The 11,156-nt window shown below is 55.5% G+C and overlaps 1 long non-coding RNA gene across 1 annotated transcript; it reads left to right on the top strand.

The window, feature by feature from the left end:
* Positions 1 to 2,210: 2,210 nt before the first annotated feature.
* LOC115603186 lies at positions 2,211 to 6,276 on the top strand. The gene is made up of 3 exons (XR_003989822.1): positions 2,211 to 2,318; positions 5,906 to 6,038; positions 6,126 to 6,276. It is a non-coding gene; the product is annotated as an uncharacterized LOC115603186 (long non-coding RNA).
* The last annotated feature ends 4,880 nt before the right edge of the window (positions 6,277 to 11,156 follow it).

The following is an 11,156-nucleotide window of genomic DNA, read 5'->3' as shown; positions in this document are numbered from 1 at the left end:
TGATGAGCTTTAAGGTCCCTCCCAAGCCATTCCATGATTCCATGAAATCCAGGCAGGCTACAGCACATTCCCAGCTCTGGTTCCACGCCGGAACTGGGACCAGCATCACCCTTAGCATCAGGTCTCCTGGTGGCTGTGGAGCTGCTGCCCTGGAGCTCCAGCACTGCAGGGACAGAAGATCAGCCTCCACCTCGTATGGTCCGAGCTGGTGGACCTCATCCTGGCACAGGTAGAGCCACCCACTGCAGCTGTGGGGCTGCGGGTTGTCACCTTCGGGGACCCACCAGGCTGGAGGTTGTCCTGGTCCAGGTCAGGCTTGAAGCATCCGACCAGCTTGGCAAAGGAGAAGTGATTCCAAGCCAGGTGGAACAAGCTCCCAGGTGACCCTTAGGAGATGGTGAGCAAAAGAACCACACTTGGAGCAAGTTGGATCTTTCCAACCCCATTCCATGATCCTATGGGATGTGAGTCCCCCCAACACATCACTGCACCCACAACTCCTTCTGGTTGAAGGACCCTGATGTGAGGTGACATCCAAGGCTCTGCCCCACCACTTCCACAGCTGAAGCTCAGATGCTTCCCGCTTGGGAAGCACAACCCCATTCCCACCAGAAGCGTGGGAGCACTTCGGAGTGGCCCTTCTAAAGCTGATGGGATGGGCTGGGGTGGAGAGGACCTTAAAGCCCATCCAGCTCCATCCTTGGAGCTCCTTCTCCAAGGTTGCTTTCCACGGGGCCTGTTGGCTGTTGCTCTGAGCCCCGAGCGCGCTGCAGCTCCGCGCTGGGTGGAGACGTGGGGCAGGAGCATCCTGGTGGAGCTCCGAGCCCGCGTTCCCGGGGAATGGAAATGAAACCTTTTCCTCGGTGCCTGACTCACGCTTCCAGCCACATTTAGATTGTTGTCAGGACAATGAAGGCTTGGAATTTACGGGCTGGGGGGTGGCTTCCTCTCCTCCTTGCCTCTAATTTCAGCCATCGCTATGGCAACGGCGACGTTCTCCACGAGATGTTCCCTCTCCCGAGGCCACTTTGGGCTGCGTCGTCCTTGTGCGGCTGGAAAACGCTGCCAAAGAGCTCCTGGAGAGCGGCTCTGGCACGTGGGGAATCGTGGCATCAGGGCATGGCGCGGGGTGCAAAGAGCTGCAGAGCATCCAGTTCCACCTAGGGCCCTTAGAGAAGGTTGCTCCAAGCTGGCCTTGGACACTGCCAGGGATGGAGCAGCCCCATCCCGATGTCCCACCACCCTCCTGGTGAGGAACCACCTCCTCTTCCCAGCAGCTCCTCTTCCCGCCTTGTGCTACGGATTTACTCCGCTTTGGCCAAGGTTGGAATGTGCCAAAGAGGGGGAAAACAAGGCAAGGAACTTTGCAGCCAGGCTTCGGGCCGCTTTGGACCTTCCCTTCTGCTTTATGCAACGTGCAGCTTGGTTGGTTTGTGCGATATTCCATGGATTACTCCATGAAGTTCCTTCTTTTCCCCAAGTGGAGCTGGGTGGAGGCTGCAGAGCAAACACCTTTAGTGCTGTAGTCCTGCTTCCTATCACAGCCAAGGTGACAACCCAGTGCCCCCAGACCCCCCAGCACCTGGCACCATAAAGAATTCCCCATGGAATTCTTTCCTTGGAGCCTCCAAGGTCAGCCACTGACCTCAGCTTTCCAGGTGGAAGGTAATGAGACACATATTGCAGCCAGATGGCCTGCGAGCAGCCACCACCTCCAGATCCTGGGAGGACTAATCCTACCAGGAATGTGGTGCTGTCTGCCCTGGATACCAGCTCTGTTGTCTGGAAACCAGCATGGAATGCTTTGGGTTGGAAGGGACCTTAAAGCTCATCCAGTTCCAATCCCTTTGGACATCAACCCCCCCATGGACACCTTCACTAGAGCAGGTTGCTCCAGGCCCCATCCAACCTGGATGTCAGGGATGGGGCAGCCCCAGCTTCTCCAATGTCCCACCACCCTCATGGTGAAGAACTTCCCAATATCCCATCTCAATCTCCTCTGTGTCAGGTTAAAGCCATTCCCTCTTGTCCCAACCCTCCATCCCTTGTCCAAAGCCCCTCTCCAGCTCTCTTGGAGCCCCTTTAGCTATCAGAAGACTGTTAGAAGGTCTCCCCATAGCCATGAACTTCCTGATCTCTTTATTCTTGTCCTACCAGGAAACTGCTGGTGATGTCCATGGATCCATCAGAAGCTCCTGAAGATAAGCCCATCGGTGCAACAAAAGACTTGAGTTCAAGTGGTGGCATTGGTCTGCTTGGACATCAGGTGACTTCTCCATCTGAACCTGCCCTACCAGCCCTTTTGGAGTGCCACCAAGGTGAGCTTTGGGTGGTCTCCATTCGGTATCTCCTATGGGATGAAGGGAGGGAGCTCCCAAGGCCAGGGGAGGGGTGACCATGCAGGAGATGCACCAGCTGGACAAGTCCCCCCATCACTGCCAAAGGTCTCAGAGAAGCTGCAGGTGAACGTCGCATCTCTGACACGTGGATGTGGTGGGTTTGGATGGTGGTTGTGGCACAGAGCAGCCAAACTGGGCCTCAGGACCATGAGCACCTCTTGCTTTGGCCTTCAGCTTCACTTTACCCCCCAACCACCATCCTCTGCCTCCAGAAGCACCTGCTTGGAGAGCTCTCAACGTCCCCATCCCAAGAGGTGCGTTCCCAGCGGGCAGGAGTCGAATCGCCCGGGAAGGAGGGAAGGGAAAGGTCTGGCTTCGGAAAGGGCAGCTATTTATGGAGCCATTTAGCAGCCAGCTTTGTATTCCAGAGGAAGGGATTGCCATGTGTTAAGTGCTCCTACAAATCTCCTTTTAGCCTTTCCCGGAAAAGGGCATCGCAACCATAATGGTTGGATTTATGGATGAGGCCGTCTGGAGCACTCAGCAGCGAGCTGAGCACCTTAAAGGAGCTGCTCCTGCTTTCATCCTTTGCCTATCCTCCCTGGAATCCTGCTTTATCCCGCCTCAGTGGCTCATGGCATCACCCCTGGTGGGCTCCAGCTCTGCTGGCGATGGTCAGGATGGTTGGTGCTGAAGTTATCCCATGGAATCAGGGATGGTTTGGGCTGGAAAGGACCTTAAAGCTCATCTAGTTCCAACAGGGACACCTTCCATTGCACCAGGTTGCTCCAACACTGCCAGGGCTGGGGCAGCCCCAGCTTCTCCATTCAACCCATTCCCATGTCCCACCACCCTCCCAGGTAGAACTTCATCCCAATGTCCCATCTCAATCCCCCTTCTGGCAGGTGAAAGCCATTCCCCTTGTCCTGTCCCTGTATTTCCTTATCCAAAGCCCCTCTCCAGGGTTCCTGGAGCCCCTGGAGCTGCTCCCTGGAGCTTCTCTTCTCCAGGCTGAACCATCCCAGCCTGTCTTCTTCCCACTTAGAGGTGCTGCATCCACCACCCCATGTCCTTCTGCTCAGGGCTCCATCCCCCCGTGCTTGGATTGCCCCATCCCATGGGCAGAACCTCGTTTGTGGGGTGGAGGAGCACCCACCGTGCTGGGCATCGGCGCCACCGCGCTGCTACAGGCTTACTCCATCCAGCTGCAGCACCCCTGCACCCCAAAGGTCCAGAACCTCCTTGAAGCCTCTCCAAAGCCTTTGGGTGCTGCAGCCTTGTCGCTCCCCGGAGGTGCCACCTCCTCCCGAGCAGCTCTTCCTCTGCCAGCGCTAGAAATAGGCTGCACCAAATGTCCCCCGTGTCACACGTGGTGTAAAGTGCTGCCTGTTTACTCCTCTCCTCCGAAGCCTTCCCAGCACCACGAGGAACCCTGGAAGAGGCTTTGCTCCCTGCTACCACCACCTCTCGATTTAGCTGCCTGCCAGCGGGAAGAGGCTGCCAAAAGCCACTCGTGTTTACGTGCACCTACTCCAGAGCCCTGGAGTAAGTGGCTTCCTCAAGGCACTGATAGGCAGCGAGTGTCCTCCGGGGAGGACACCGCGTCCCCAGCTCGGGCTTGTTACGCTGCTACTCGGTGTAAGTCGGAGTTGGGAGCTCCTCGGGGTGCTGGGGTTGGAGGGTTTCTTCCAGCTTCTGCTCCTTTGAGCTGCCGGCGGGGAGGGGGAGGTGGGATCAGGGGAAGCTCTTCCCTGTGAGGGTGCTGGGACGTTGGGATGGGTTGCATGGAGGAGCTGGGGCTGCCCCGCGCTGGCGGTGGGCAAGGCGGCCTGCTCCGGTGGGACGTATCCCGATTGGAAGTAGCTGAGCTTTAAGGGCCCTCCCAACCCATTCCATGCTTCTCTGGCTGATCTCCTCATGGGATTTCCTTGGGCTTTTCCATACAGACACACCTCAAGCATGGAACGACATTGGCTTGGAAGGGACCTTCAACTCATCCCTCTCATCCTTCACTTGAGCTCTGTGTGGAACCTCAGCGTCCTCTCATTCCCTTTGGAGCTTGGTAGGCGTTGGGAAGCTTGGGAGATACCTGCTTTCTGCTCCCTCCTTCCAAGATGAGAGCCAGAACCCAGCTGAATTCCCAAATATGGGAAGCAGAGGGATGCTGAATGTTTGATCCCAGGTTCCTACAACCCTTGCTAGTGCCATGGGTTAGTGGTGCCCTCGGGATAAAGGTTGGACTCGCTGATCTCCAAGGTCTTTCCCAACCTCCTTTAGGAGTCTACGTGCTCAATACACAAAGCATTGCGTCCTCATTCCCTTCTTCCAGTGTCCATGGGAATGATGTGCTCACCCGGGAATGCTGCTGCAGGGACAACGGAGCAACAGGAGCTCCTTCCGCAGCGCCTTTTGGCCCTTGTTTTCCCTGGCTTTATTCCCGAGCTCTGCTTTCAGCACTGAGCTCCTGCAGCGCTGGGTTACCTGCTGCTGGGTCCCAGCTTTTCCTTGCGGGCCGAGGCCTGGAAACTTCCTTTATCCCGAGATAAGGGCGGAAGTTCAGCTATTCCCAAAGCTCCAGAGCTTGTGCCTGAGAACGGGAGGCACCAGGAGCTGCCGGGTTCTGCTGCTCCGAAGAGGTGAAGGGACAGAGAGGACAGGGCTTGGAGCAACCTGCTCCTCGTGGAAGGTATTCCTATGGGAACGACATGATCCTAAGGTCCTTCCCAACCCAAAGCATTCCATGATGGTGCTAGGATCCCATGGGATGCCCCCTGGGAGCAGGGGGGTGCATGGAGCTGGGGGTGCATCCTGCTGCGCGATGCCCGCACTTGGCTCCTAGCGGGCCCGTCGCATCCCTATGGATGGCGGGCTCCTGAGCTCTCCAGGAGCTTCCCAGGCTCATCAATTCCCATTCCCACTCCCTCCTCTGCTCACTTGGCCTCATCTCTCCAAGCTGTCTATTTAAATCCCTGCTCAAGAAGCTGGGAAGAGCTCGCAAGCCTGCTTGTAAGAATAGCCTGCATCCATCTGTTATTTACATCCTGGCTTTTCCTGAGGTGGCTCCAACAAATCCTGGCTGGATTTTGCTGGCGGGGGGGTTGGGGGGGGGGTTTATTAATAAAACAGCTGTAAAAATATTCACTCTCCAGCCTCACTGGGAGCCAGGATTCTTCCTGAACGGATGCTGAGCCACGGAATGTGGCTCTTGTCCAGGCCTGACCCTTGCAGCTCGCTCCTCACTTTGCTCTTGGAACACTTGGGCGACAGAGCTGTAAAGCAAGACCTTGCCCTCACCCCGTCACCTTCCTCTGGTCCTTAGAGCCCTTATTCTTCCTCTAACACAGTATTGTTCCATCCAGGCTGGAGTGCAACTGGGAAAACTGGGATATGCTGCTTGAAAAGTCCATTTTGGTGCTCTTTTGGGGGGGGTCACCTTTGAGGATGCTCATAGGAGACCTGGAAGGTGATGGTGACCTCGTGTGGCTTCAAGCACTTGTTCACTCCAGGTTAGAATCGTGGAATGGTGAAGGTTGGAAAGGTTTTCCCATGTTATTCCCCCCCAACAGCTGCCAAAGTGGGTCTAAACCCTGGAAAAGCCGGGATTTCAGTGGAGAGTTGGGATCCTTCAGCCTGGAGAAGAGAAGGCGCTGGAGAGACCCAAAGGCCCCAAACCATTGCTCCATCCCACCCATGCTGATGGTATGGAATCCACTGGGGGGTTCTCCTAAAGCAGGAACGCTGGTTGGAGTGGAAGACATGAGGCTAAGTGCTTTCCTTCCCTTTTAGCCCGAATCCTCTTCCCACGAGGGCCTCGATTCCATCCTGCGGCCAAAACCTGGACCCTTCGCGCTCCTCCCTCCACCTCCTGCCCGGAAGAGCTCCAGCGTCTTCTCCCCGGGCAGAGCCATGAGGAGACGGAGGAGGAATGTGAGCAGGGCGCCAAGGCAAGTGCAATACCTTGGTGCTGCTTCCTCAGCTGTTACACAACGGAGACGTTGTGTAAAGGCCCGTGCGGAGGAGCCAGGAGACCCCAGGACAAGGCCGCTTCCCCCCCGGAGCACAGGCACCCCCCGGCTTGCACCCCCCCTGCGCCCTGGTAAGCACAGAGCCTTTCGTTGCTGCCATGCGGAGGGGTTCAAGATGTTCCCCCTCTCCGAGTTGGGAATAGCACCGCTTCCTGCGGGTGAGCTGCAGGCCAAGCGCAGCGTTGCTACATTTAGCCTGGCGGTGAAGAGCCCTCCTCGCCGTTTACTCCGTGGTGGATCTCCCAGGAGCCTGAAGAGGAGTGTTTGTGGCATTTGTCGAGGTTACCATGGGGATTGCTATAGTAACAATGCTCCTACCCCTCCGTCGCTGCCTTGCCTTGCTTAGAAATCCAACGGGGAAGCAAATATCCCCGGGAAGAAGAGCTTGAGCGAGCCTTTCCCCATCCAGGCTTTAATGTTGCAAGGAAAGGGCCTGGAGGTTGTGTTGAAAGGACAACATTTGCAGCTCATTTCATCGGCTCCAAGGAATGACATTCCCCAAGGTTTCCTTTGAGGCTGCAAAACAACAGCTGAGCTATGTCCTAACACATTCCAGTGTAGCAATCCTTCCCTTACGGAGCAGCCCGCGGCGCAAGCGAGCTCCAGCATTCCCAAACCCTCCCGGCAAAGGGATGGGAATGTCCCTGTTCTCCACTGGGAGGGTGGCGGGATGTTGCAATGGGTTGAAGGGAGAAGCTGGGGCTGCCCCATCCTTGGCAGTGCTCAAGGCCAGGTTGGAGCAACCAAGTAGTTCCAACCTCCTTCCACTAGCAGGAAGGTGGAACTCGATGAGCTTTAAGGTCCTTTGCATCCCAACCCATTCCATGATTATTCCATACGTTAAAGAAGCTGCTCTGGCACCGCAGCAGAGCCAGGTAGGGTGGGAATTGGAGTTACACAAGGTGGTAGCACCCATTGCCCAGAGAAGGGCGATGGAGCTGGTGAAGGGCCTGGAGCACAAGTGTGTGTTGAGGAGCATCTAAAGGACCTTGGGGGGGTTTAATGTGGAGAAGAGAAGACTCAGGAGGGGGGGACCTTATCTCTACAACTGCCTGTCTTGAGGATGGAGCCAGGAGGTGGTTGGTCTCCTCCCAAGGTCCCTGCAGCAGATCATTGAGTGCTCCTGGTGGGCACCATCCTCCTCCTCCCCATCCTTCCTTGAAGACCGAATGCTGTCCTCTCTGTGCTTCCAGATCCACAGCAGTGTCCTTCTGCTGGGAAGGGCTGGGAGAAGCACGTTGGCAGCAGCAGATGCTCCTCTGGAGAAGCTCCAGGAGGTGGAACAGCACCAGGAGACACATGAGGTGAGCACACATTCTGCTTGGTCCTTACATCACCCTGGGTGAGGCACTGGGATAGGTTGGCCAGAGAAGCTGCATCCCAGGCCAGGTTGGATGGGGCTTAAAGGACATGGAATCCTGGAATGCTTTGGGTTGGAAGGGACCTTCAAGCTCATCTGGTTCCAATAGGGACACCAGGTTGCTCCAAGCTGCCCTTGAACCAGGGATGGAGCAGCCCCAGCTCCTCCCTTCATCCCATTCCAGTGTCCCCCCACCCTCCTGGGGAAGAGCTTCCCTATATCCCATCTCAGTGTCCCCTCTGGCAGGTTCAAGCCATTCCCATTGTCCTGTCCCTATATCCCTTATCCAAGGGGATGCTTTCCAGCATCTCTACTACTGATTGAGATGGGAATCCAAGGGAATAGTTCTCTTAGTAACTCACTTGTAAGTGGCTTCAGGGGGAAGGAGGAGTTGGCTTGTGGAGCAGCAAAGAGGAGGGAGATTCGTGTGTCTTGTCCCACCACTGAGCACCTCATTCCATGAGAAGGATTTATGGGATCATGGGATAGTTTGGGTTGAAGGGACCTTTGAAGCTCACCTAGTCCAACCCCTCTGCAATGAGCATCTTCCACTGGGGTAGGTTGCTCCAAGCTCCCTCCAACCAGGCCTTGGCCACTGCCAGGAACGGGGCATCTCCCACCTCTTCCAGTGGTTTTCCACCCTTATCCCTATTTCTTCCCTAGATCCAGGCTAAATCTCCTGGTTTAAACCATCCCCCTTGTCCTACCACAACAGGTCCCCCTCCTTCCTCCGAGCCCCTCGTAGGCATTGAAAGGAGATTGAGGTTCTTCCCCACCTTTGGGTTGACGTCTCCTGAGTCATTCCCAGACCAAATGCCAAGGGCATTGCTGAGCTTCCTGGGAACAAATCCTCTTGGGAATGCCCCTTAGCGGGTAACATTCCACTGGGAATGGTTTGGCTCTTCCCTTCCCTCCGGCCAGCAGGCAATGGCAGAGGACAAAGCAGAGCATGGTTTCAACCACCATTGATCTCCATGGATCCAGCTTGCAATTCCATCCCCTTCCAAAGGGAATGAGCCCCAAGCTGAGGCAGGAGGAGCGCGCAGGATGCTCCGTCACACCCGGATGACTCCCGGGCAGGCCAAATGACAGATGGATTCCCTCTTTTCCAGGCCACATTCCAGCAGCAAGCGCTCTTCATCCATCAAGAGCTGGGCCCTGATTTCCTTTAGCATCCCTGGAGCAGCGTCTTCCAACACTAATGGGACTTTGGGGAGGGAATCAATCTTCCCCTTGGATAATCCAACAGGAAGCATGGATAGATCCTGCTCGCTTTAGGTGGCCTTCTCCAGAACTCGTTATTAGCAATAATGGAATGGGGATGGGAATCAGGCTGTTATTTATGGCTGAGGGAGCAGCTCCGAGGCGGGAGAAAGGGATCATATCCTGCTGGTTCACACTGAATCCATGTCTTGATTCCCAAGTGGCACGTTCCACTAATCCTTTTATCCCCAAAAGAGGATTTTGGTTGAATAAGAGACTATTTCTCAGGATGGAATTAAATACAGGCCCAGTGATTCCAGTGTATCCAGGCACTGGGACCATCCTGGATCCCCTCTAAAGCTTGGACAGGATGATCTTAAAGGTCTCTTCCAACCTAGTTGATCCCAAGGAAAGGCCAAAGTGATGAGAGATGATCCCACACAAGTATCGGAGCTCCAGGGTCTGCTTGTAACCCAAGGCCTTCCCTGGCAATCCCTTGGGATTGGAGTGGGATGCAGCGACAGGGAACATGATAAACAGCACTGCCACGGAGCTCGGAGCGTGGTGGGAATATGTGGGCTCGTGCTGAACGTGTTGGAAACCCCCAACATTCCATGTCCAGATCCGTTTGTTTCCAGGATGGATGCAGATGCGTCGCAAGGGCCTCTTCCCAAATGAGTCCTGGGAGATGTCTCTTCCCAGAGGGAATCTGGGAGTGCTCATTCCCTCTAAGCAAGCAGGCAAAGGAACGAGGAGCTGCTTCCCTTTTACTCAGTGCCATCCATAGAAATCCAATCTTTAGGCACTTCCTATTACATTTTCCAGGCAGGAATGCTCCCAGATCCGCATCCTTCATCCCTTTCTTTAGCTGCTCCTAAAAAAGGGAATACCAGATGATGGCTCGTGGAATGCTTTGGCTTGGAAGGGACCTTAAAGCTCATCCACCAGGGACACCTTCCACTGGAGCAGCTTGCTCTGAGATGAGCTTTAAGTCCCTTCCAACCCGAAGCATTCCATGATTCCCAAATGCGGTTCCTGGTTATCGGAGGCCTTCTCCTCCAGCTTTACTCCAGGTGTAAACCTGCCACTTAAAAGAGATCTATGGAGAGGCTTTTGGGGCCTCTTGACCTTTAGCATTTCTTTGGGGCCTATAAACCAAGTTTAGTGGTTTATTAGAGTGAGGGAAGGAGCTGGAATGGCTGGAATCCATCCTGGAATGTCTGCTAAAGGCCACCAGTTGATTAACAAGGGCTTTGATTGGAATGGATCTCTTCCTCCTAGAGGCACGCAAGGGATGGAGATCCAGGCTGGATGCTGCAGCCCCGGCGTTCCAGGCACGTTTGGGTACCACGTGGACCAGGGATGCGACTGGGAAGCATCTGGGATACATACTCCAAGGGTACGTGCCCGAAAGTCGGGATAGGGATCCTTCAGGAAGCTATTCCAGGCCTTTGATTGAATCCAAGGATGGGACTTGGCTCTGGAGCAGCCGCTTCCAGGCGCACTATGTGCTGGTGGCCCTTCTGCTTGTGCGACCCAAGCGCAACACGCGGAGCTTCCCGAATCACTCCCTGTTCCCAACGGCCTCATTCGGAAGCCTCTGGAAGAGGCCGGGATGGAGCCTCTGCTTCCGTTCCCTCCCTGCATCCCGGGAATGCTGCTTCCATTGGCTTTTCCCCCTGAAGATAAAGCTGTCAGCGTGATGTGGTTAGGGGTAGGATGGGGTGGGGTGGGAGGGAAGTCCCATTTTGGAGGGATTATTCCAGCTGGGAGCAGAGTGTGCTCCTTAGTTACAAAGGGCGAATGGGCTCCTCCTCCCGACGGCATTCCATGATACGTGGAGTGTTACAAAGGGATAAAGTCCTTGTCCTTAAAATATTCATTCCTCGGCAGCCTGACACGTGTAGTGCTTGGGATTCAGCATTCCTTAGGGATTCACCTGCCGGCTTTTGGCTGGGCCGAGAATGACTCCTTGAATAATCAATCCGGATGCATTATGGATGGGTTTCCCGTGTAAAACACCACGAGACAATTCCCACCGGGACGTGCTCGGGGAAGCAGCCGCCGAAGGTGATCCCGAGGTTTCTCCTTGCGCTTCGCCGGGGTCACGGCTTGAGATCCCGACGGAGCCCAGGTGTGAAGCCGGGATGAGCTATTCCTGCTGCGCCAGCAGGATGGGAATGCCTGAGTGAGCAGGGAATGCTGACGGAGCCTAAAGGGGCTCCAGGA

Source organism: Strigops habroptila, chromosome Z (assembly GCF_004027225.2).
Source record: "Strigops habroptila isolate Jane chromosome Z, bStrHab1.2.pri, whole genome shotgun sequence".
NCBI lineage: Eukaryota > Metazoa > Chordata > Aves > Psittaciformes > Psittacidae > Strigops > Strigops habroptila.
The sequence above is the reverse complement of the archived record's forward strand: the minus strand, read 5'-3'. Positions and strand labels throughout refer to the sequence as shown.